Consider the following 26,500-nt stretch of genomic DNA (forward strand, 5'->3'; position numbering starts at 1 on the left):
GGTCGGTCCATGAATGGTATACCATCTTCTCTTAATCAAATTAAATAATCATTTGTTTCAGGAAATTGTTCCCATATTACATACATATATTACACTTATTAAAAAAGTCGTGGTGGCCTAAGTAGTGGGCAAAGAACCAACCTCGCAAGTATGAGGGCGCGGGTTCGATTCCAGGTCAGGCAAGTACCAATGCAATTTTTTAAGTTTATATGTACTTTCTAAGTATATCTTAGACACCAATGACTGTGTTTCGGATGGCACGCTAAACTGTAGGTCCCGGCTGTCATTGAACATCCTTGGCAGTCGTTACGGGTAGTCAGAAGCCAGTAAGTCTGACACCAGTCTAACCAAGGGGTATCAGGTTGCCCGGGTAACTGGGTTGAGGAGGTCAGATAGGCATTCGCTCCTTGTAAAACACTGGTACTCAGCTGCATCCGGTCAGACTGAAAGCCGACCACCCCAACATAATTGGTAAAAGGCTCGGAAGATGGTGATGAGATATGCAGTCACTTGTAGGTAATACACTGGTACTGGCTAGGCCCAGCTGCATCTGGTTAGGCTTACACCTTTTGCCAACGTGAACACAGTATTCACACAAGAAAACGCTTGTTCACAGCATACCGCGACATAGCGCGTCACACAATCTGTCCTCCGCTTTACCCTTGCAAAATATTCATTCTAGCAACAAGACAGTTTGCAATTCCAACGCAAATTCAAATTGTTTTCTCTAACGAAAGGGAGGGTCATATGAAAATTCGTAGAGAAGAAAATTCCCACCAATTTTTCCCACTGAAAATAATAAAGGTTTCCTTTTGTTGTATTTTTGTACCTACATAGATTTTAAAGTGTTGACTAGAACTTTCGAAGTCCAATTAGGCTTTCGCCAGATTATAGATATTCTGTTGTTTTTGTTACTTAGTTTACATACTTTATTAGTACTAGAGTACTTAGGCCAAAGGTACCTATTGTTTGCTAAATTATTTTTTTAACAACATAGACTACTGTACCTACCCGACCCCAACATAGTTAGGAAAAAGGCTCGGAGGATGATGATGATGACTAGTACTCCAATTTCACTGAAAAACCTTGTTTTTTGAAAAACCGACTGTACCTATATTGTTTTGAGGGTTGCCATTTATCTCTCTACAGAGTAAAACTGACTGACGATGATAATCGGAATTAAAACGTGGATAATACTACACCATTTTCTAGAAGAAAAAAAATAGACATCAAACATGACATAAAATGACAACTATGTATGTGTCAACTGCAGAAACAAAATAAATAACCCCGATATGTGTTTAAAAAAAGACATCAAACATAATTTGTATAAGCAACATATTACTCTTCCTTATACTACCACGCTAAGTAAGTTCTTTAGCAAGATAATATGAAATCTAATAAATAAATGAAGCTCTTATATTCTAAAAAGCTCCCACTTTCAAATCCAATCCGAAGTTACGATAATATTCGTAATATCGTTGGATGTTCTTTAAATATCTTTATGAACTAACCTAACTTTATCTGGACTGCAGTGAGAATCTAGTAGGAATTGACGTTGAAATTGACGCTTTAAGTGGGTTCTAATGTAAATAATTGTTATGGAATGTTATGAAAATGGCAGCATGCTACAAACTTTTAGTCGGCCGATAGTTTGTTTGGGCTCATAAATCAGTATGAAGATGAATGGTAGTACGCACATTACAAAGATCAGGTATTTAACCGGTATCGGACCGACTGATAACTTTGATTGGAATCAAGATTTTCCATTAAAATATGTGCCAACCATCGAGTCAACTGTTTTAGTATGCTGGTACGCTAAGTCTGACAGACGTACGGACAAACCTATTCAACAGAAATAAGCCCCAAGTAGTTTAAGTTTCACTATAAATAAGAACACTATTCCAATATACTTATTTCACGAAACACGTACAGTTCAGGCACCAACTTACAAGCTCACAGCTTTCAAAAACATCTCTAAGAGACATTAAACCCTTAATAGAAGAAAATACGTCGGAAACGTAACGTTAAATGATAAATTCTATGTGAAAAGCGCTGAGAAACCGTCAGGTGTCTAGACGAATAAATAGCGAAAAGCAAATACATTGCGTGTTCAGTGAACGCAGAAATGAATTGGCCTGTAGTGACACGTTAATGGATGAAAGTACTGAGAAGCAGTCGTGTGATATTTGCTCTGTAACACGGAGTTACGAAAGGAACGGAGATGTCATGAAGGTAGGTCAGGCGCCTTCTTCTGAGTCAAATTTGTATGGTGAGCATGACCAAAATTAGAGTTACGAGTGAACTAAAGAGGCATTCGGGTTCTTTGAGAAATCTGTCAACGATATTTAGTATTAAAAAAATGGTCGGGTTCAAGGAATGGCCAACTTTTCGTCGGTCCCCCGCATACTCGCATTTTGGCGTGCGATTTTCCGTCATGGCGACTCCGCTCGTCGTTTAGTTCTCCATGTAATGTAAGTATTGACACAAGCATACGGGTAAACTGTGTTTGTATAAGGACATGACCTAACCTTATTAGGGATGTCCTTTAGAAAGGACAGAATTTCGAAATTTGAAGCAGAAGGACACGTTTTGTGAGGTAGAGTTACAATGATCACATTTCTCTAGTAATATTAATATTGTGTTTCAAATGTTGAAAGGTTATGTCTAAGACGGCTGATTGTTATTAAGTACGCATAAATCTAGACTTAGACACAGGAGATTGTTTTGTAAATAATTATATTTAAGAGTGTGATAATTTTTCATTTACAATAAAAATTAACTTTCTAAATTACTCTTAAAGAAAATAAGTATGCATTACAGATGGCAGTCAATGATTATTTCCCATAGAAAAGCTCATAAGCACATCACCAAACAATATAAACATATTACTATGACATATCTAACGAAGCAACAATAATAAAACACGCACAAAACACAACAAAAACCATTACTTTCGTTGTCATTCCAACAAATACATTGTGCCGCAAAATTCGTCAGACCAACGAAAATTCGAGGCCACATTCTTACGTTCTCAGATGAAGAAAATCAATTGTGTCCTACAAAAGGGACATTCGTGCCGTGACAAGATTGGACATATAGCATGTCTTTGTGATGGTGGACGTAGATCGACGTATTTACCAAGAGGATTTCGTAAATGTCGCGGTTATTGAAAAATGAAAGTGTTGGATTGTAGTTTGGGGTAGCAGAATTATGTTTTTGAGTGTGAAGATTAATCCTTTTGGACAACTCATTCTATCTCTGCACATTGTAGACTAAACAGTCGATTGTCAGTTGAGCCGATGGTTGGCAATTTTTTTTTCTAAGAAAATCTTGATTCCTGTCAAAGTTGTCTGTCGGTCTGATGCCGGCTACATACCTGATCTTTGTTATGCGTGTACCTACTACCATTCTTCATACTGATTTATGAGCCCAAACAAACTATCAACCGAATAAGGGTTTGCACTTTAAAATTAACAATTGGTATATTTCACATACATTTTTGACAATGAATTTGATGTATTCATATAACCAATCAAACGAATCGCTTAAATAATGAATAGTTAGTAACGAAAAGGCTATTCAATTAGGCCAATTTAGAGCCGAGTGTAAAACTAAAAAGCGCAATTTTTTTCGTGTATTTATTATAAAATTCAGTGTAAAAATATAGTACAATATATTTATTATATTTTAGTTGAAATATTTTCGCTATAAATCAGTTTTTTTATTTGGAGCAAAATACATACTAACGGGACTCAATCTTCGTTTCACTTTACGTAGTAGCGAGCCTTTCTCGTGAAAATGATTTGCCAAATACCCGCACCCTTTCACCCTTTGAGCAAAATTATAAAACAGTTTGGTCCTTTGAGCCGGGGCTCCGGTCCGGGCCGGAGTCTCGGGGGCGGAGGCTCAATTGTACGCTAATCGCTGGCTTGTTTACTAAAGTGCGTTTGGGCTTGCCAATGTGTGGGGTCGCAGTGTAAGCGAGTTATGAAAGAAGGGAATTTTAATTTAGTTTTAGAAACATAATGTATTGTAAGGTGTAGGTACTTTTAATGGTTAAAAACACGATTTAATAAGTGGCAATAAAAAGTAAAATTGCCACGTGCAAAGCTGGAGTGGGGACTACTTTAATTAACTTTACAGGAACAATAAAAAAGAATCTCACTTTTTTTGCATTTTTAATTGTCTTTCTGCTCAATTTTATTCAGTAAACTTCGAACTTTGTAAGAAACGAGAAATCACTTGAATCCATACCATTTGTAGGAAGATTTAAGTTAGCAGCTTCATTCAATTAAGTCCAAATACAATTAAGTTACTGGTACCTTTTGTCGTAATTAAGTAAGCAGTAAATATTGCTCTATTACCTTCGTTTTAATAATAAAATAGCTTGTCTATTGTTTTCTTCAATTTTGAACAATTTGTTGAAATGAACAAAGGGACTTCTGTCTTTGATTGATGATTTTATTGGAAAAGGAGTTTGCTTGTTGAAATTTCCTGTCAGAATAGTAAATTGGTTGTTATATTTTAGTAACAGTTTGAAAATTAGGGATAATTTTTAAATGATAAAAATGTTCAATTGCACTGTAACATCTTTTAATCATAATTTAGACCATAATTTCACTATAATTTCAGTTCTGTATGACTTTGAAATCTATCTAAAGCTTTATAACATTAAGCATACTTTTTATGTGGTTGATAACCTAATATTTTTTTATATCTTATCCACCACGCTTCAACAGCGTTAGAATCCTTGAGATCGCTAACAGTGTGACCCCACACAAAATGTTGCTGACTCACGTGCTACCAAGCAAATGTACTTCGCCTGGTACAGTCAGCGAATTCACAGTTTTTGTATACCGACTGTACTTGCTAATGTTAGCCACATGCCTGAATGGCCTCTTTTATGTAAAGCTGTTTGAAAAGTACATTATTTTGTGTATTTTTTTCAGTTTAGAAGGAAAGGTGATTTGATTTGAAGGGGAGTTCGTTTGTGTACAATTTTTTTTTTTTGGGGTGAACACACAAAAAAATAAATAGGCAAATTATGAAATCGGGCGTTACTTTGCGGAAATTGATGTCATTAAATTACCAAATGTTACTACAGATTAACACTTCATATCTTTCTTAACATTAAGTAACTGGGAAAATGACAATGTGTATTTAAAGGTCAATTTTCGTGAAAATTTGTTTGTTTCCAAGACCTTTAGGCGGTATATTGTAAATAGCATAATTTATTTTATAGCTACAATATGGACTAAAAACTTTAAAGTAAACCGTAGTAGTAGTTTTACTGCGTATAAGAAACACTGGACCTACCAGACGTCTTAGTCTTAAAATAAGGGTTCTACTTGAAGCCTAGCTTTCACTACGAAAGCCTTGAAACATAAAACCTTTGAGTCGCAGAGGCTCCAATTTGCAAACTCTGGGTAAGTATATAGTAATAATATTCCACTCTTTTAGTCAGCATAAGGCGTCGGAAAGATTTGAACGTTTGTAATAATCGTTACAGTTACAGTTTGCTAGAAAACCTTTCGTTTGAATATCATTGACTTGAGTGGAGAAGTTTTCTACTTAGTAAGTTAATGTGGGGATTTTAGTTAATTAATTCGTATGTGTAATACTTATAGACTGACTTGTTTGTTGTAAATGTTGGGTGCGTTGGGATAAAGTAAAATTATATTCGTGTAGTTAATGTTGAATAAGGTAAGCAATCAAAATTGCAGTTTGCTACTTGCAAAATCTGTCTTGGCTCTACCTAGCATTAAAGATAGGCCCTCCTACTAGGATTTCCTTCAGTTGGGTTACCGCGGCCTTGGTATACAAAGGGCTCCAGAAGGAACATAGTGGGCCAGTAAAAGTCTAACTGGTCACATGTAACATGGTCATTTTACGATTTCTTAGCTGCCAACCACAGGCAGGGCATTTGACATTAGTAAAGTCACATTAGCTACACATTACTCCTAGGGTCAGCTCGATTTAATTATAAAATAATAACCTCAGACTTCATTACTGAGCTGTTATCTCAGAATCAAAGACATAAATTATTTTTCATTTACTTCAAAAATAAGCTGAGGACTAGGTCAAAACCCTAAGGTGACCCAAGCCTATATTATAGTACAGTCAACTTCAGGTCAGTGGTAACAGTTTTATAAGAAAATCGTACTTATTACTATTGAGTTAAGGTGCATGACAGTTACCACTGATGTGCAGTCTACTGTACCTAATATTAATTTAAAGATATTCAGAAAAATATCTGATCTATGAGCCTTTGTAACTAAACGATATTAAAATTAGGTATTTTCATTATTGAATATAGTTGTTTCGAAAGATATTCATTGTGGTTAAAAGTTAATAAGATTCAGATATTTCGGCCTGGCATTTTAAATGCTATTCATATTGGAAAGATTGCTTTTTATTTTGGAATATTATAAAAGAAAATTCTTTTTCTAGCGATCGATCTCTCGTAAGCCCTTTCTGAATGCTATATGGTTAGTGACAGTTGTAGTATGTAAACAGTGTTTTTAAGAAAACTGACGTTAATGTTGTCAGCGGCCCTAGGCCTTAACCCGTGGTAAGTCGGAGCGCAGATATACGCGAAACACAATTTATTTTCTTTTATTTTATAATTAGCGACATACAAAAATTTGCTTGTTGCTGTTAAAATTTTACCCCTACACTAAAAGAAGCAGAACAATGTGAAATGTAGGTGGATACTTAATTACTTTGCTAATTAATATTTTTGTTTAACACCCACAACTTTTTGTTAGGGATGATTCAACCTGACATTTTAACAGATGAAATTATTTTATGATAATGTCAAAATGTAGACCTAAATATTAAATGACTACTTATGTACCTGTATAAATCTAGCATGCTAACTATTTTCTTACTCTCAGATTCCATCTCTCATAATACAGCAATCAATTCTGATTTAAAAAGTTTTAATAGCTAATTCATTTTGAAAAAGCATGTCATTTTGACAACCCTCAGTCGTAATTTATTTAGATCGTCAATCGATGCAAATAAAAACCAAAAAAATATATATATAACAACAGCAACAATTGCAAAATTGATTCTTCCTGTATCAATGTCTTATATATCATTAAATACCTTCACAAATGATTCCTACACTCAGTAAAATAACTACAGCATTAAAACATAATTCCCACGCAATATATATTTACACACTTATTAGATTATCGCGTGACGGCCTGGTTTATTCGTTTAAATAATATATTTTCTTCATACCGTATTATTTCCTCGGCTCATTGCTTTGGGTCCTTATAATAATAGGTCCTTTCACTAATGCGACCATTTTCTGCAACAATAATAACGAAATACTTTTACGTATGTTTAATATTACGCCTATATTCACTTAAGGCGTCGCTTGTTATGAAGAAATCGTATAAATGGTCTAGGAAAATTGTTTCTGCTAAAGTGAGAAATTTTGCACACTGGGGAGTAACATCATCATCATCTGCCTAGCCTTTTCCCAACTGTGTTGTGGTCGGCTTCCAGTCTGGTTTTACAAGGAGCGACTGCCTATTTGACCTCTTCACCCCAGTTACCCGCGCAAGCCAATAACCTTAGGTAAGACTGGTTGTCAGACTTGCTGGCTTCTGACTACCCTTAACGACTGCTAAAGATATTCAAATGTCAGTTGGGTTGGGAGCTACAGTTTTTCTACCAAACTCAGAAAAGTGTCATTGGCAATTTCCTCATGGAATCGAACCCACATTCATACTTGAGATTGTTTACTGGGCTACTACAACTTATTATGAAAGAAAATGTATAAATCGTATAAAATGGTGTACTAAAATTGTTTCTGCTAGAGCGAGAAATTTTGCAAACTAAAATGACATAGTTTTGTAAGTTCACAGAAAGTGTTTTATTATTGCGCACGTTCAAAAGCTATTTCGTCACTTCCTCGTTCATATTTGGGATATGAAGCTCGAAAATGTTCCAGCACTCGTGACTTCTAGCGAGAGAAACTTTAATCATACAAAATGGATTTTCCTCGTATCCGTTCTAAAACTACAGATTTTACACAAACTAAGGTTATTTATTGCCAAAAATGTTTGCCAGAAAATCATGACAGAAATTCCCAAACAACATATCAAAAGAAACTCCAAATCGCTTATATAAAACGGGGCGTTTTAACAAGAAGAGAAAAAAATAACATTTTTTCTACGAAAAAAACAAAATACTGAAGCACAAGTGCTCGCACTTTCTCGAACGAGGCTTGAGGCAAAAAATGTACGAATGTTCAGTTTTTTCCACGGAGCCGTTTGTAAAAGAACACTGTTAACAGTCATTTGTTTCGCTTAGAATTCGAGAGCCAAGCTGAAGTATGCTTGCCAAAAACGTATTCTTATTAAATAAATGTACTTTGTCTTAATAATATACTATTGTATCTGGTCTTATTTTTAGTTTATTTATGGACATAATCTTAAACAAAAATTTGTATGATTAAATTATGGAATCAGGCGCTAATTTGTCGAAATCCATCATCTTAAGTCGGACATAGATTTCATACGGAATATTCTTTTTTTTTCGTTTTGTATTCATACTCCTGAGTTTTTTATACAAAAATTAACATATGTGACATCTTTTTTTTTTCAAAATTCCTTATACTCTTTCATATTTCAACAATAAAATATAAAACACATTACTAAATTCTCAGACTAAGTCGCGAACATTATCTAGTGTAATAATATCCAAAAGATATAGTCGTAAATTGTAGGCGTTTATCCATAAAATAATCGTAAAGTCTAAGCCTGGATATAAATCAGTATTTATTACCTGAAAAAGCTTAAAATTACCTTTCATTTTGCCTTGAGAAAAAATACTAAGTCGTACCTTTTAACAGAAACGTTATAACTTAAATATTTCTAACCAGCCGTTTTCCCGCGGTTTCACCTCCGTAACATATGAACTACTAATCGTACCGGGATAAAATATAGTCTTTATTACTGGGGAATACTGTAGCTTTCTATCAGTAACAATTTAAAAAATCTGTTCAGTAGTTTAGGGGGGTAGCTACAAACAAACACTCTTTTTAGGGTTCCGTAGCCAAAATGGCAAAAACGGAACCCTTATAGTTTCGTCATGTCCGTCTGTCCGTCTGTCCGTCTGTCCGTCTGTCCGTCTGTCCGTCTGTCACAGCCGATTTACTCGGAAACTATAAGTACTACAGTGATGAAATTTGATGGGAATATGTGTTGTATGAACCGCTACAAAAATATGACACTAAATAGTAAAAAAAAGAATTGGGGGTGGGGCCCCCCATACATGTAACTGAGGGATGAAATTTTTTTTTTCGATGTACATACCCGTGTGGGTATCAATGGAAAGGTCTTTAAAATGATATAAAGTTTTCTAAAAACATTTTTCTTAAAGTGAACGGTTTTGAGATATCAGCTCTCAAAGTCGTAAAAGTATGTCCCCCTCTATTTTTATAACTACGGGTATAAAATTCTAAAAAATAGAGGTGATGCATGCTAATTAACTCTTTCAACGATTTTTGGTTTGATCAAAGTATCTCTTATAGTTTTTGAGATAGGTTGATTTAACTGTAATTTACGGAACCCTTCGTGCACGAGTCCGACTCGCACTTGGCCGGTTTTTTTATTATTACAGTATAGTTATAGACGATAACTAAGTTTTACCTTGTAACACAACATTTATACCTAAAATATTAATAATATTTATACAGATAGAGCAACAAGCAACACTAAGATATTATTAGCTTTTATCAAATTAATTATTTTCTGGCTATTTCATTACTTAATTAAGAGCACAACATCTGATTTTTACGACCCCTTACTAATTATCAGAGGTTTCTGACTAAATACACGTATTTCTTAGAACAAGACTTCTTTTCGAATAAATTTCTTTTATCTGATGGATATTTTACGTGGTCGTAATGGTTTAATTAGTTTGTACTAATTGGAATAAGGTTATAATAGTAGGTCTTAAGATCTGAGCTGCTCGTAAAAGGACCAAATTATTTTTTAGATGTTTCTTTTGTGTTCAGCCGAAGATTATAATATAAAATACTAACTTCAGCCAGTGGTTTTACCTGGGAACGGTGACAACTTCCGGCATATGGGTAAAAAGTAGCCTACCTCGAAAAATGGGCTATCTAAAACTGGCTATCAAAAAAAATCTAATCGGTCTAATAGTTCTGGAGATTAGCGCGTTTTATAAACAACCTTTTCAGCTTATAATATTAGTGTGAAACCAAGATTTATCGTTTAAACTTAATACCAGCAATTCTATATAAATCACCAGAAAACCTACTTGACATTTGAAACAAGGACGCGACTTGCTCACACGTTTCGTCATATTATCCTCTGCTCGATTCCCCAAAGTGGTACACATATCAGTTTTATTATAAAAGCATCTATATTTCTCGATTCTCTGAGGAAAACATCGATATACATGTATGTACATAATAAAATCTAATGGTGTGATATTGATCGCGTATAAGATCGTTTTTGTAGCGATTTTAGTCTAGTTTACGCGAAGAATATGGGAGAAGCAGCCATTTTAAATGGGGCGTGCGTTATTAGAAAGCTGTTGTATTGTGTTATAGTTTGAAGACGCAATTTTTATAACTATTATGACTGTATAAGAAGTCTTGATAGCCTAGTGGTTAAAGCACCAGTCTCTCAGTAAGTATGAGTGTGCGGATACGATTTCAGGTTAGGCCAGTACTAATGAAACATATCTATGTTACATGTACTTTTTAGGTACCTATATCTTGGATGAAAAAAGCCTCTAGAGGGAATTGTACAGTCTGAAATCGTCAATCTACCTAGAGTAAGTTTGGTGATTACCTGTAATTTTTTTGTTCTGTCCAAAATTGTCTTTTCAAGCCTATACGCGGATATTAGATATTCCAATCTACGTACAAAAATTAATTCCGCTTGAGAGCTCAAAGGACCAGTTTTTTGTATTCCAATAGCAACGCAAGGATAATCAACTTAAATAAACTGTCGCTATATCCATTTTCCTTCACAAAACGCGAACTCCTATTAACTCAAGGGCCCTGAAAGGAAGCCACAAAACTAAGGGCCCCAAAATTCCGAGCTTAGGTACTTGAAGGGCGTACCTACTGTTCATATCTCCAACTCTTCCACGTCGAAAGGGCCATTAGATCTCGCAACAGCCCTTTACAAGAGCAAATATTATTTTTATTTTCATTTAATTGTGGGCCTTTGGTCGTTGTTAGCAAAAGTTTTGGTAACGACTGAACTTGTGAACGGTCTCCCGACACTAAAGTTGATTTAAGTAATTTTGCAGTCGCCTTGTGAATTTGCAATGAGATGGACGTTGTGTGGCGATAAGGACTGGTTTGTAACCTTGTTATTTGAATTGTTATTTGCATTGTTTTGGGATAGTTCTTTTGTAAATGTAGGGGTTATTTGTGACCGTTTTTAAGCGTTATTGCATACTAGCTGTTTCTCGCCGTTCCGCCTCGTCTTACGAGAACTATTTCTTGGAAATGAATAAAAAGTAGTATGTCCTGTCTCAGGCTTTAGTCTATCTGTTTTAAATTCCACATACATTTATATCAGTAGTTTTGGCGTAAAAAATCAGATAGAGATAGCCATTTTATATTTATTTTTAATATTAGTAAGGATTTTATAGTCAAGTTTTCTGAAAAACTTGATCATTTCTAGTTTTATCTATTTAGGACATGTTTGGGAGTATAGTTAAATATATGTATACTACCTTTGACCTTTATAACTTTATGTAGTCCACGTGGGTTATTCAAAGCTTAGGGACGACCAAGTTTTTTGATCTTTCTACCGCTGCTGTGCAGAGTAAACTTATCGATCTAACAGTTATTTATAGATGTCTAAAATTGTTTAACCTTTCAAATATTTTGAATTCAAAATCTTTATTAGGAACTAAAGTAGAAGAAGGTATAAAAGGATCTTATAATTTGGTACGTTCTAACTTCGCTGCCTATTAAGGCATTGCAATTAAAAAATATATATATTAACTATTGAAATTAGGTCCAAATATTATAACTTATAAAATTAAATATAATTACTATTTATAAAACTTCTTGTAGTAAGATCATATAGCTTCCCTAAATTCTATTCTTATAATCTTGGCACATTAGACAGTCAAGTTCAGTGTTTAACTAGTTGGACTTGTCCCCTAATATTATGTGTAGCTTGTAAGTATTTAAATAGTTCCATTCCACTTAAACACAGTCAGAACTCACAATAACCTTCTAATAGAAACAGCGATATTCCAAACAGCTCCCGGAACAGCGATTGGTTCTGCCGCGATTCGGAACTGCGAAAGCTATTCACAACACAACAATAGTCCCGGAGGGTATATTCAGCTGTCTCCTAATCGCTTCCAACTCCTGACTCCCACTCCGGGAGACATTCGCTAATTAAGGTCATGCTTCTAAACATTTAAAACTTTAGGGGTACTCTTAGAGCATACTGCAGACTAAACAGTTGACCAACAGTTGAACCGATGGATGGATGAGAAAATATTTATTTTTTTGAACAGTCTTTTACTTAAAGTAAGTTGAAAATAAGAACTTTTTAAAGGTAATATTTCCAAAAGACTGCCCCCAAAATGCCCTTAATCAGTTCCTATGATTTTTGCTGGGAAGAAGATATAGTGGAACAAATTACAAATTCTTCTTGATTTGAAGTAATTCAATCAAAACTTTTAGTTGGTTCGATACTGGCCAAATGCCTGATCTTTGTTTATTTATTTATTTATTTATTTATTTATTTATTTATTTTATTTACTATATTATTTACGGGAGAAAATGACTTATAAAGCGCCCGACAAAACTATCAGCCGACTAAAAAGTCTTCAGTGTGTAACTCTAAACATGTGACTATGATCTAGGGAAATATACAATTTAACGCTTGGAATATTGTTGTAATTAAAGTTTATTTGCTATGGCTGGATATTGGTCTTTTGAGACGAGTTTCTTTCTCCTAGGGGACGGTTGAACTTGAATTGTTAGAAAGTTTGGATTTCGGTTCATGTTTTTGCTTCGTGGTTACCTGGAGGCTTGTTAAATGCTTTGAAGATGTTTAGGAATATTATTCTTATTAGTTTGGTAGTTGTTACGGGTTGTCAGAAGCCAGAAAGTGTGACAGGCAGACTTACCAATGAGTATCGGGTAGCCGAGGTAACTAGGTTGAGGAATTCTGACAGGCAATCGCTTCAGGTAGAATGGTTTCCTTGAGACCTTATTATATAAAAAAAATAACTACTATTATTTTTTTTTCTAGAGTCATTTTGAAAACGACTACGCACTATTATTTAAATAGTGAGAAAGAGATAGAGTTATACAAAAATAAACCATTTCTGGATACTAGAACGTTATTCAACATGACAAAATACTGATTTTAGCATTACTTTGTTTCAGATCAGCTGCCGAGTGACCTTGACTCTTCCAATCAATGTAAGTTAACGCAGGATGACCTTGACCTCATAATGACCACGACTCCTAGGATCTGTGTAGGTTATTGCTATTCAATATGGTAATTTTACGTTACCAAAAATAATCACCTGTAAATACAGAGATTTTGTACATATAAAAAAGCGATAAAAACAGGATAACACAGAATTGATGAATCAAAATCATGTCACAAAAAAGGGAACACCATTAATCCAGAATCGAAATAAAACACCCCCCATAGCACAGCCCAAAAGTCAAATTAACATGCACATTAAAATTCAAATAATTGCTCACCGTACTTTATCAAAACGAGTGGATACGAGTCTAATTTATATTTCATCCCGCGTGTACGAGATATACATCAAATCCCCGTTAAAAATATACATAGTAGGTACATGTTTAAGAATCATTTGTGAATGCTTTTATACATATTTGACTGGTTTTCCCTGAGGTAATCAATTTTTACCGAATGCTCTGAAAAAGGATGGCTCTGAATTATGAATACGATATTTTGTGTCGGGGAGTATTTTGTCCCCATTTTTTTGCACGGCAGTGTTTTTTTGAAAATTGGTGTAAATATGGTGTTAGGTTATGTTAAATTGACGTGAAAATTTGTTACCCACGAAAAGTTGACTACTTAGAAGTTATAAAATCATAAGTTTATGACGAACAGTAGGAGTCATCTTGTAAACTACTGAACCAATTAAAATAAAAACAAAATGCTTTTAAAATACAACCACCCCAGGTGGGAAAGATTTTTGGAAAGCCGGTTAAAAATAACATCCTATTTGAATTCCAAAAATACACAGGCACCAAATTCAGGTAGCAAAACCTTGTTTTCCTACATACCGAACCGTAAAACGTCCAAGCAATATTTCCAAGCTTACTTATTTAAGCCTTTTGTCTCAAAAGACAGAATTTCGATTACTCACCCTTTGACCCTAAATTCTAAGGTAACTGAGCGGAAAGATACTATCTCATTGTACCTTCTGCAAATATTTTAGCAATCAGTTTCGTATCAATATTGAACCTTATTCAGCAATCCCTGAAATGTATTTACCATGGAGAACAAAATGACTAGTGGAGATGTCATAACGCAAAATCTCCTAAGAAAGTAGCGCGACAACATGCGGGTGTTCGGGGGACGAGGAACGTTACTACCTCCGCTCTTATTTGGAACCCACCGATTTTTTGTAATACCAAAAATCGTTGACAGAACCCGAATGCCTCGTAAGTTCACTCTTAACTGATCGTTTTGGTCATGCCCGCTACGCTGTGCGTACTTGCCTAGAAGAAGGCGCCTGACCTACATGCATTATGGCATCTCCGCTCTTTCCTTACTCCGTGGTATTAACCCTGCGATTGAAACAACAGTTTTCAGTTATGCAAATAATCTTCTTGAATATTATTTACTCAAGTTAATCCATCATTGGTAGGTATCCCTAGAGCTTGACTTTCTTAATAAATCTGAATCGCCTTTGTATGAGAAAGTTTCAGCTCGGTTTTAATAAAATTCTTGTGGGAAAAAGTATGTACAAGTTTGATGTTGTTGTAAGCGATAAACAATGTTTATTATATAAAAGTATTACTTTTTACTGTGTTGTGGTGTTATTCGTCGGATATCACGATTTATGCCTTATCACTTTCTGCTGTTCATTTTGATTGCCATGAGTGAAAAAATTACAGCGTAAAACTGGACCATTCTTTACTGTATCTTAGCTTTCCCTAAGGTCACTTTTCTAGTAACTAACGTAAGTATAAGAATTGATGGTGATTAGCCAAGCACCAATCGCGTGTAGCTTTATCTTAAGTAATGAAACCTTTTATTGAAATATATGTATTAAAAGTATAATTTAATATACTAAATTATTACTAAAACTCTTAAAAAATATCAATAATTGACATTACAATATCCACCAATCAACTTCACGGATTTATTACGCCAAGTTTGAATGGCATTAGTTATCAAGGAATCAGTCCCGTTCAAGTCATCAAAGAGGGACCAAAAGTAGTAAAACAAGAACCCAGGAGAGATAAGGAGGTCTTTTGTAATGCCTGATAGGCTGCAGCCCCTGACCCTCGCGGTAATTAGGCCTTGACACTGGTGAAGTACTGACTTTGCTTGCTTGTAGTAATCTGGAGAAATAAATCAAGGTATGAGCTTAGGGTCTGTAAAGTTATAAGCTTTTATATCCTTCTGCGTGTGAGAGGAGGCCTGTGCCCAGCAGTGGGACGAAAAAAAAAACGCTGTAACAGTAACAGTAAGCTTTTTTTGACAATGTAGGTAAAATATATTTTGAAGTACACCTAATAGCACCTCTAATTTGTAGTTTATGTGTGAAAATTTTATATTTTTGTTATTATCTATTTAGAGGTAAATACAATGAGAATATTTTACTTTACAAAATACAGCAATCGTATATACGTTAATAAATTACATTTTACGTTAATTTTAAGGTAAATTATGTATGGGCCATTGTTGCTTTATAATAAAGGTAAAATACGTTATTAGCACCTACTATAATTAGTTCTAAGATCAAAAATGTAAAAAAATGTTGTAACTAATAAAACGTATCTATCTACTTAAATGCCATGTAATCAATGCTTTTTCCTTCTCTATTTAAGAAGAATACTTTAGCCACTACTGTAGTCATAATTAGATAGATACCTACAATTCTCTCAATGGTACTATCTACTATTATTAATACAAACTATACAGAGCTGTAAACACCTAAAATGAAATGGCCACTCCTAAATACCTATGCCATAAAACTAATTTAATTACCAACTCTATATAGTTTATTTTGCCATTATTTTAATTAAGACCCTGTGAGCTTTCGTTAATTAACAGGCTCCTGAAAATGGTTTATTTATTTATCTGTATAACGAGGACTGTTTTAAGCTTCTTATGAAGAGGAAGCACCTTCTCATTAGAACTGGTGGAATGGCTGCAAGGAAATAATGCGATAGGAATTAGTGAGGTGGAAAAAACTTATATTTTGGGTCATATAGTATGCAATTCAAGAGGTGATGAAATATTTTGATGTCTTTCTTTACGACTATCAAAAATTAATGGTTATGGTTTTACAGCATTTTCAAATTCATAAAAAAATCCCTTCTTATAAATAAAAAGCCCAATTTATCGAGACAGGACAATTCTATTTGTTGTAAAACATTCTTAGTTTAATATATACCATTGCATATTTATGGAATGCAAGACAGTTTTGACTATGGAAATGTACAGATACAGATAATACGTCATATAAGTCACTTATTAACAAAAATCAATGCATTACTTCAAGGATCAGACCCAGCCGACATCTTTGATCAATATCTTGACTGACTAACAAGCTTATCATATCTTATTATATTAACATAGAGCGTGCACTATGTGTTAGGTACTCTCACGGAGAACAAAATGACTAGCGGATGTGTCATAACGGAAAATCTCCTAAGAAAGTAGCGCGCCAAAATGCGGGTGAGCAGGAGACGAGGAACGTTACTATCTTCGCTGTTATACACCTTATTTGGACCCGATCATTTTTTGTCTTACCAAAAATTGTTGACAGATGTATCAAAGAACCAGAACGCCTCGTTGGTTCATTCATAACTGATCGTTTTGGTCATGCACACCGTACGTAATTGACCTACAAGAAGGCGCCTGAACCTGCATTATGGTATCTCCGCCCATCTTTCCTTACTCCGTGATTACCCCCTTTCCCCCAATTAAGGGGTATCAAAACACCCCCTAGTTTTAGCAGACTAAATTAATTTTAGACGTAATTTACATAGAAGCGTTGTAAATTTTATTACGTATGCACTTTCTGTAATATGAGTAAATGTGTTCTTTGCACCGGAATGTTAGAAGATAAGCTTGTCTGTTTGTGACTTGGGATAATTGTTGCAGTGGTAATAAAATATGTTCTATTTAGCTATTGTTATGATTATGATTTGGAGGGCATCTTGAAACGTTTGTTTTGTAATGTGACTTCATTCGTTTTGAGTTTAGAGCCTGTGGAAGTAGTACCACTGCAAAGATACCACTGGTATTTGAACAAGAGGTACTAGTAATTTTTGTCATTAGGTTCTATTACAATTGGAATTAGAGGCTCTACATAGGTTAGTTATTGCTTCTGTATAAATAAGTGTAAAATAAATAGGTAATGCATTTGTACATTTTTTTGATACCATTCTGTCTCTCTGAGATTATGTCATGATTATAGACAATTTTAGAAACCTGCTTCGTTCTAAAATAGCTCTAGCATACACAGGTATTGAGATAATTTCAGTAGTTCCTGTTAAACCAATAAATGGATATTTAAAACTGAACTTTACCAACACATTCTCAACATGTATTTTCCAGCAACTTTTCACAATCTGCAACAGTATTTTCGTATTAACTATAAAGCTTTTCAAGCTAAAATTCCGGAGGTCTAAACAATTTTACACTTATCTTGTGTCTAGTGGGGTGACCCTAGCTATCTTATCGAGAGGTCCTCATCCAATAAAATTGCCTAAGCTTGTGAAAATCAATGGCTCTTCAAGTAAGGATGCTTGTTTGGAAAAATTGCGGATATTTTTTTTGGTATTCGGATATTTTGAGGAGGGAATTTTAATATCGAAGAAAGAATCAATTGATTTAATTTGATTTCTTTACTTTAAAAAATGTTCGTATTGTTTAAGTCAATGAACTTATTTCTACGTGAAAGTGGTTCCTTATCAAAGGATCGATATTACTTAGTTAAATATTTTTCATAGATATTGAAATTAGATTTTTTAAAGCGTTGCTTATTCGTATTATATTTCATTTATATTAAAAAATATCACATGATACAAAGACATCAAAAGGCGATCATATTAATTTTTCTCTGCAATGTATTTTCCAAATATTAAATTGCATTTTGCGGTTCAAACGCTTTATGAGTAATTTTAGAGAATAATAAAATTTCATGCGAATTTACCCGTGCTCTATCAATTTGCTATTCAAACCGACATTTGAATTTTTATTAATATTCGCTTTGTGGTATAAATATTTTTTAAATGGCCATCAAAATTCAATTCAATTTGAAATCAATTGTTAAGCGCAGCATCGCTTTAAATGTACAACTATCGGATATATCCGCAAATATTTTTCGGATATATCGATAACTCTATTTACTTGTCTCATCTCTAGTGTACTTACAAAGATATCTTGAAACACTATAAAGTCTTAACTGTCACTTAGTAAGACAAATGAAATGACACCTTAATACCTTTTCAATACAGTTGAAAATCGATTGGGTTACAGTTTATTTTTCACGGAAACTTTCTTTTGATTATTTTAGAAGGTTGTAAGGGATGGTAGTTTCCTTTATTTATTTTTATTCGTTGTCTCAATGGGTTTGAAACATCAGGATACCTTTATCTTAGATACTACCGAATAGTTTATCGGGAGGAAATGTAGATCTGGAAATGGCATTAAAGTATCAAAATTATTTGGGTCTTTTTCGTAGTGACTGCTGTTTAATATGTTAATGTGGAATAGGCTGGGAAACACCACTCCTTAAAGGTTTTTGGAGAAAAAAACATAATTCATAAAATGGTAGTTTCACAAAAAAAACCACTTTAGTTACAAATTGAAAATTAAATAATTAAAAAGTACAGGACTTCTAATAAATACCTACTCATATTATAAATGAGAATGTAGCTCTTGTATATTAAAACTGACACAGAGATTGGACATGGCTGAACTTTTATCCGTGTCATCCTCCGAGCCTTTTTCCCAATCATGTTGGGGTCGGCTTCCAGTCTAACCGGATTCAGCTGAGTACCAGTGCTTTACAAGAAGCGACTGCCTATCTGACGTCCTCAACCCAGTTACCCGGGCAACCCGATACCCCTTGGTTAGACTGGTGTCAGACTTACTGGGTTCTGACTACCCGTAATGACTGCCAAGGATGTTCAATGACAGCCGGGACCTACAGTTTAACGTGCCAGCCGAAACACAGCCAATGGTGTCTAAGATATACTTAGAAAGTACATACAAACTTTGAAAAGTTGCATTGGTACTTGCCTGACCTGGGATCGAACCCGCGCCCTCATACTTGAGAGGTAGGTCCTTTACCCACTAGGCCACCACGACTTGAACTTTTATCCGTGTGAAAGCAGTAATTCCACCGGGACCCGGGTGTACCCACAAACGGAAGCTAGTACCGTATAAAATTCTCACCCGCCATACCATTTGCTTTTCGTACCCCATATCATTGCAAAAAAAGTAAAAATAAAGTCGTTTCTCGTCAAGTGTAGGTTTATATTCTCGTTTACGAGATAATAACGGTTCGAGTACCTGTACACGGCAAACTTTTTGTCGGCCGACAGTTTGTTCTGGTTTATAAATCAGCATGGAAATGGAATGGTACCTTGTACGCACATACCTAACAACGACTAGGTATACCTACAATAGTATTACACGGACCAAGAACTTTGATTAGATTCACACTTTTCTTAAAAATGACTAAACAGTCGGCCGACAGTTGGGTCTATGATTGTTTTTTTTTTAAACTCGTGAGTTTATTTCTATAGGTACTGATTTATGAGCCTAAACAAACTATCGGCCGACTAAAGGTTTGCAGGGTGCTAGGTGACGAGATGGCTCCTGTTTTACGTGATCCCGTGTTTAATTTTTTATATGCGTTGCTTTAGATTTATTGGGGTTTTGTAAGGTACTCGGTCTGCTTGTTGTTGAAAGCCTCAGGACGATGCGTGTCAACTGGTTGTTAGCTTTTAAGCGATAAAATTCATTAAAAAAATGTAAGCATTGTTGAAAACTAGATAAAACGAAGTCTGTGTTCCATCTTGTTATTGGGAAAATTGAGAATTTTACCTTTATTTTTGCATAGATTAGACGTGAAATATTATTTCATATATAAAATAGGTACTGAAAAAGTTTTATTTTAGTACCAAAAAATAGACTATTACATTCGTAACATTCCTTGTTGTAACTGCCCATCTCACGGAGGACGGAAATATAGGTCCATTTCAACCAGCGTTGCCATGGCAACATATAATATTGTTATTGCGAGTACCAGCACCCTGTCTGACCCCTTCAACCTAGTTATTGAGTAACTCGATACCTTTAGTAAGACAAGCTGCCAAGCCTTTCGACTTCTGACTCTCAAATAAATTCCAATATGACGTGGTATTTTACATCCATTTGCAATGAAACTAGGTCAACAGTTTTTTTCCGAAATCGTAACTAACTTTTGGAAAAAAAATGCAATTGAAAATATATAGGTATTTAAAAGTACCAAGAATATAGTATTAAAACAATCTACATAGATTTTTTTTTCTCTTTTATCTGTACCAAAAAAATTTTACATGAACCCCGTGTTTACACTTGGGTGCAGTACCCAAGTGTAAACTGCAAGCTACAGCAAAATCACTTGACTCCTCACAATCTAATATCCCTGACACTCACGAAAACATTTACACACACATACACACTATTTGTCACCATGGAGAACAAAATGACTAGCGGAGATGTCATAACGCAAAATCTCCTAAGAAAGCAGCGCGCCTAAAATGCGGGTGTTTAGGGGACGAGGAACTTTATACCTTTTTAGAACCTGCCCATTTTTTTTATTAAACGGTTTTATTTAGCTCACCCCGTTTGTTTTATTTATTATTTATTCATTCTTGGGTCAAATTTAGAAATTGAAATTTCAGTGCCTTCCTGTAGTCAGATTGATCTGAAATTTGGTACACACCTTTATTTCCGATGACAATACAATATAGTAATATCAATAACATTGCAAATCCAAGATGGCCGCCGGTACAAAATGGCGGATAACGTAGGTTTTATCAATCCCGTCAATGTGGGTATCAAATGAAAGTGCTCAACCAGTAGAATACAATGTACTATATAAAATTCAAATCCAAGATGGCGGCCTCTACTAAATGGCGGATAACTTAGGTTTTATCAATCCCATCAACATGGGTATCAAATGAAAGGTCTCAACAAGTAGAATACAATTTACTATGCAAAATTGAAATCTAAGATGGCCGCCGCTACCAAATGGCTGATAACAATTTTTAAACGGTTTTATTTAGCTCATCACGTTTGTTTTATTCTTGGGTCCAATTTAGTAATTCAAACACCCTCTTCCTGTCAAGCGATTAATCTGAAATTTTGTATACACCTTTTATTCCGATGACAATACAATATGGTAATATCAATAACATTGTAAATCTAATATGGCCGCTGGCACAAAATGGCGGATTACATATTTTTCCACAACCCCCTCAATATGGGTATCAAATGAAAGGGCTACACAAGTAGAATACTGTCAGCAACCCCAGCAGGGCCCAACAGGGCGCCAGGCCTGCCTGGGCTGCGGGATTGTTCGAAAGAGTTACCGTGGCCCTGGTACATAAAAGGTCTAGGACGAAACATAACTATTTTTAGTCAGTAAGAGTCTGGCACACCCTTACCGCTGCCGACCCAGGGAGGGGTCACTTGATGATTTTTGGTGTCGTTAAAAAAAATGACTTTTTTTTAAATTAGATTGTAATAAATTATCAGGTAAGAGACCGTGTAATAATGATGCACTAAATGAATTAGATACAATGAGGAATATTCGGTAGGCATTTTCATTAAATACTAAAAACTAGAAAATAAAAAATCGGTAAAAAAACTTTTAAGTCAAACGGTTTTATCTTATGTGCACTGAAAACTAGAAAATAAAAAAATAGTTACTTACCTGTCAACCTACGTAGGTGGTCTTGGTCATATTAGACTAAAATAAAAACGTGGGGCCCCTCTGAAATCCTACCTATGGCAAAGCATATCTTTATACTTTGGTAGATCATGAGCTTGGCGTTCGCTGGTGAAGCCGCTACGGCTGATTATTGATTGTCAAAATCTCCAGTTACGATTATAGTAAGTCGATGCAATCCACACCTATTATACCTCTAGAAGAAAGTACTACAGCAACAGTTAATGGGCCCCACGTTTTTATTTTAGTCTAATATGACCAAGACCACCTACGTAGGTTGACAGGTAAGTAACTATTTTTTTATTTTCTAGTTTTCAGTGCACATAAGATAAAACCGTTTGACTTAAAAGTTTTTTTACCGATTTTTGTGTAACCATATGACCAATAAAAACCAATCTTTGACAGATTCGTCTTGATTTGACAAGTTTTTTTTTATAAGTTACAGTAACTGATCAAGCCTATCGTATGCTGCTTGACCTACAAGGAGGCGCCTGACCTTCCTTATGGCATCTCCGCTATTCCCTTCCTCCGTTCTCAGCGACCGCGTAATACTTTTATTGCAAAAGTTTGGTCTGCACGTTGTCCCTACTGGATAAAAATGCATGCCAAGTTATATGCACTGAGGATGGAGTATGAGGGTGTTAGCTCGTGTCTTCAAGAGTTTGCATTGCTGTAGAATTATTGGATTGGGTCTTCTTCTTCGCGAGTCGATGGCAAACTTAAATTTTTGAGGCCCAATATTGGATTGGGTGTGAGGATGTAAGGTTGAGTGCAATGAAATTGGGTCATATTAGGTACAGATTAACACATATTTTTTCTTCAGTTCGCAGTGTTAGAAAAAGTTTGCTAATACTTTGCTGGTATTGTATTCGCATTATGATAGGATTTGGTAAAAAAAATCGGGAATCAGTCTATCGCCTGTCAGCAGTCTATAAGTTTGACTACCCTTACAAGATTGACTCCGCATCAAGGGTTCGATTCCTGGAATGGGCCGAAAATGATTTGTAAGTTTTAAAAACTTTCAGAAAGCAGCCCTGAGTCTGGAAGTTGTGACATCCTCACTAGCACGATATAAAAAATCATCAGTAAAAAATATATCCGAATTGAGAACCTCCTCTTGTTTTGGGCAGTTGGTTAATATAACAAAGCAATTCACTTTATTCTTCCGTACATATCCTAAGAACTCGTCCTTCGAGGAACATCCACGTGTACCTCAATAAAGTGTGGTTTTCCTATTTGAGTGGACTCTTAAAACATAGAGGCTTTTCCACGAAATTATATATAACTTAGACTGTGTCAAAACATTTTCCATTGACCTCTATTGTCTCTGAAAAATGGACATTTAAACTGTTCTAACTGGTATAGGAGATTTTAGAAATAGATAGGTTGTTTACCTAAATGAAAATACAACTGTAATTAAAAACAATATAACTACGTTAATTTTCCCAAGAGGTCTATTTATGACCTATGTCAAACCATATATTTTTTGGTTACAACGATTTCTTATGCAAAACTAAGGTAATTAAGGTAAATTAAGGCACATAATTATAGCTTTATTCTTGAATTCTATTCTTAAACCTAAAGGCGTGTTTCCACATGTGTGCTTCAAATGTTTTTTTCTGGTCTACTCGCTGAAAGCAAGCAAACAGTTACACGAACAATTTAGGCAAAATCTCCCAATAATATTGTAACGATCCCCTATAGAATTACAATAAAAACACAAAAGCGAGTAATCTCCAGCTCACTAGCATTTGAGTCGATCTTTATTCCGAGGTGAGCTCAATCTGAACTCATTACCATATGCCGATAAGTTTCTGAACGAACGAATATTTTAACAGGGAATTTCCTCTGGTTTATTTAAGAGGATAATGGTTAAGTAGGTATCGTGGTTTCCCCTTAATTTTGTTTAAATGTATTACTGGATTTATAGGTAAGTTATGAGTTTTATTAGTTTAGCTTAATTTAATCTCTTTGGGTGAAGTTTTGTGATAATGTGAATGATTTGATTTTTGCCAGGCAGCGGTCTCATTTGGGGTCCTCGGAAACTACTTCCCTGTACGCCTAAAATAATCTCTATATATCAAATATACCTACTTCGTTTATAGAATTAAATTAGAATCTGATTTTAATTCGTGTTTTATTTCAGCATCTATTGACTAATGTGATAGCAATTATTTCGCCTCTTACAGCTTTGAAAATACAAACTAATTAGTAAAAAGTTTGGTGAGCATTTGAACATAACCCTTCAACTTAAAAATATTAACAAATAAATAATGAATCAAAACTTTACCAAACTCTAGCCAAGTAACAAAACAATTCAAAAATCACTTAACCCCCTCTAATTTTCACACCGAATTTTTGCTTTCGCAAACTTACGTCATAACATTTTATTCGATATCTAGCCATCACGTGCTAAGTACAGTCAAGCACGTAACCTAGGAGACACGTACGCTCGGTACAGTCGCGTACATACACTAGCATAGAGAACAAAATGACTAGCGGAGATGTCATAACGCAAAATCTCCTAAGAAAGTAGCGAGTTCGAAGGACGAGGAACGTTACTAGCTCCACCCTTACACTTCTATGATATTTTCATAATAAAATTACCAATCAATCAAGACCAATCTTTGACAGATTGGTTTTGACATAACAAGGAACCCGTTTCGTTTGTTCTAGTAACTGATCACTCATACCGTACGTTGCTTGATCTACAAGAAGGCGCCCGACCTACCTTCCTTATGGCATCTCCGCTATATTTCCTTCCTCCGTGTACTAGGTAGGGACACGTACACTAGTGCAGTTCACGCGTGTTCTCCCAGCTTTCTGACTATCAAGGGAACGACTCCTGTGTTTTCTCGATACCTGATACAGATGCCTGCGGTTTGAGAGTGTCTCTTTGTAAATTATTCAAGTTGAAAGTGAGAATTGCTTTTAAAAATAAGTGCTGAGTTTCGCATACATAATAAATTGGTATTGGTTTCAATATGCAGAAATAAAAAATAAGAGATAAATATATGTTAAAATATCATTGCACATTTCAGCTAGCAGGTAGTACAAATGGGCTTTATTTCTTTGTACCTTTATAAAGCTCAAAGGATTTTAGAGTTTATATAAGAGTTTGTTTGCTTTTTTATTTAATTTTTATCGATTTCTTTTTGTTAATTTTACGTTTTTTACTAAGATACTTACATATTTACAATACATATAAAAAACTATCCTAGTAAACAAAAAAAAAAAAAATTTTTTTAAACTACTGAACCGGTATGAAAAATATTTTATTCACACAGTTACAAAGATTTCCAACCGCATAAACTTGTAAATATATTCCCAAGTACCTACTAATGAATAAATCTCAAAAAAAAAATGCCACATTCGCCCCAAGACTTAGCGTGGACAGTCTTAATTATACCAATTACAGAGTTTCGATTCAAACTGTAATCGTAAATTATGTTAACGGCGTTTACCGACGTTTACGGTCCTATTCCGACAATGTTCAGAGCCATTCCGATTGTTAAGTAGTTATTGGGATTTTTTTATCGACTTCTAGAGAAAATATTTTGGTTTTGGGATTAAGTTTTGTGGTATAGGAATGGGAGTTGGTGACTGTTCTTTTATTTCAAAGTCAAATCGTTTATTTCATGTAGGCCTTTACAAGCAATTGTGAATGTCAAAAATATAAATAAGTTTGATTCTAGTTGCCTATTTAAGAGTTACTCTGGCTAATTAAGTATGTTACGATATCTAAATATGGTATGTAAAGAAAAGATTCCTATTCTTCTACTTATCGAATGAAGTGTTACAAAGAACAGAAACAATTGGAACAGGTTTTTATCAGCTAATAAGTCCAAGTGTCAAAATTTTACATGGGGGTGACTGTCTATCTGATCTCTTCAACCCTGGGGAACCCGATATTCTTTAGTAACTAGAGTTATTGTGCGAAATTGTCGCTTTTGATTGTCATAATTGCCAAAGAGGCTTAAAAACGTGCGTGCCTTTTGAAAGAACGTGGAATTCATTATAAGAACCGTCACCAATCAAAATACTGAGTATGCCAAACGCTGCTAACTTTATGATCGATCGTCTATTACTTAGCTTCACAACAAAAGCCAAAGATTCTAAAAGGTTTTCCCAACAATACAATATAAAACTGTTTCTCAAGCAAAACAACTGCGAAAAACATGAATTTTCTTTAAAAACTTGGCAATGTTTCCAACCAGGTTACAATACGCTAAGCTTGCAAAAAGAAATAAAACCGCTTCTAGCAATATTTATGCACTAATTGGCAAACGGT

General features: G+C 34.8%; 1 protein-coding gene across 1 annotated transcript in view; it reads left to right on the forward strand.

Annotated features, from left to right (window-relative positions):
* LOC135118670 (protein madd-4-like) overlaps positions 1 to 26,500 on the forward strand; it is a 316,932-nt gene that overhangs the window by 33,168 nt on the left and 257,264 nt on the right. The window contains exon 2 of the mRNA XM_064041267.1: positions 13,424 to 13,459. The gene's annotated coding sequence lies outside the window, so the exon portion shown is untranslated. The remainder of the gene's footprint in view (positions 1 to 13,423; positions 13,460 to 26,500) is intronic.

Source organism: Helicoverpa armigera, chromosome 24 (genome assembly GCF_030705265.1).
Source record: "Helicoverpa armigera isolate CAAS_96S chromosome 24, ASM3070526v1, whole genome shotgun sequence".
In the NCBI taxonomy this organism is placed as follows: Eukaryota; Metazoa; Arthropoda; class Insecta; order Lepidoptera; family Noctuidae; genus Helicoverpa; species Helicoverpa armigera.